Here is a 1733-nt window from a genome sequence, read left to right as displayed (position 1 = left end):
TTCCTTCCTTCCTTCCTTCCTTCCTTCCTTCCTTCCTTCCTTCCTTCTCTCACTCCCTCCCTCCTTCCTTCCTTCCTTCCTTCCCTCACTCCCTCCCTCCTTCCTTCCTTCCTTCCTTCCTTCCCTCACTCACTCCCTCCCTCCCTCCTTCCTTCCTTCCTTCCTTCCTTCCTTCCTTCCTTCCTTTCTTTTAAAGATTTATTTATTAATATTAGAGAGAAAGAGAGCCAGGGGGGTGGGGCAGAGGAAGAGGGAATCTTAAGCAGACTCTGTGCTGACCGTGGAGCCCCACGCGGGGCTTGATCTCATGACCCTGAGATCATGACCTAAGCCAAAACCAAGAGTCCAATGTTTAACCGAATGAGCCACTGGGGCATTCCAAGACCCTTTCTTTAATGCTAGACTAGAACTGAGAAGGATATAAGCTGGAGTGGCAACAGACACTTTACAGCCTTGAGGGGAGAGCCTATCAGAGAATATGGACAACATAGTGGAGCGCACAATTTATAGCGAGAGAAACTGGGTCTTCATGATACCCTCTGGGCTCCATGCCTGAAGCTGGGCGCAGCACTAGATTTTCAGTTGCATGAGCAATAGACCGATTCTCTTCCAGTTATGCCATTTGGATTGGGTTTTCTTCCTTGCCATAGAAAAAACTACATCTGATAAAGGATGTAAAGGGATATAGGTGACTGAAGAGAGGAGAGGGTTGAGTGTAGGAATGGAAGAGAGGCAGGAGCAAAGAGATTATTGGAGGTTATAAAAATAAGGCTGGTTGGGATGAGAGGAAAGGCTGATCTGACCAGGACTAGCTAGACATTTATATATGAAGGGCATCCTTGGCGTATAGTATATTTCCCTAGTGGATATCGGCCCAGGAGTTGAAGCTGCCCTGGGGATTCAAATTTTTCCTCTCATGTACACAAAGACAACAGCTTGTAGTGATATTTACACTCGGGAATACTAATAGAAGCCCATTCATTCACTCATTCATTTGCCCAGTGAAAGTTTATTTGCATCTGCAAAACACTATGGTAAGAATCAGGAGGCAAAGACGCGGTCTTTTGCGTAGAAGTGCTTTAATGAGACAGGGCGGCAGTCAGAGGTCATTACAGCACTGGGTCGTCGGCAGACGGGGGGTAAGTGCAGGAGTTTGAGCTCAGAGGGAGCCAGAGAGAGGTATCTGCATGGCCATAATAAGTTAATAGAAGTAGTGCAGCGAGCGGATGCGTCAGATGACTGCTGGTTTGGCACTGGCGGTCTAGGTGAGCTTTGTTCTCTCTTGGAGTCTCGGTCCCACACTGGAAAAGAGGAACCAGATGAACATGGTTCTCTCTGTTTTCCTGTTCTGTTTCTCTTAATGCAAGTGGACACTTGCTTATGCCCTGTGTTAACCTCTGGTTATTGTAGGATGCTGTTCACTGAGGCAGTCAGATGGGGATTTTGAAAGTCTTCTTGACTTTCACAAACTGCTTGCATTCAGTACAGTTGCTGCTGGTTTTTTAGTCAGTATACTGACTGTTTTGCCCATCTGGGAAGAACAGGCTCACCTTGCTTGACTCTCCGGACAGTGTGTCTGAGCAGCTACAACACATATTTGATGCAATGAAAAAGCAATTTTTGTCCTTAAAATAAACAAATTTTCTCTTTCTGTAAGCCTGTCCAGATGATCAAAAGCCAGATAAGACCTTCAAACAAATTCCCTTTTACCATTTGCAATGTAAAGAACTCCT

The sequence above is a fragment of the Neomonachus schauinslandi genome, chromosome 4, assembly GCF_002201575.2.
Source record: "Neomonachus schauinslandi chromosome 4, ASM220157v2, whole genome shotgun sequence".
Lineage (NCBI taxonomy): Eukaryota > Metazoa > Chordata > Mammalia > Carnivora > Phocidae > Neomonachus > Neomonachus schauinslandi.
The sequence above is the reverse complement of the archived record's forward strand: the minus strand, read 5'-3'. Positions refer to the sequence as shown.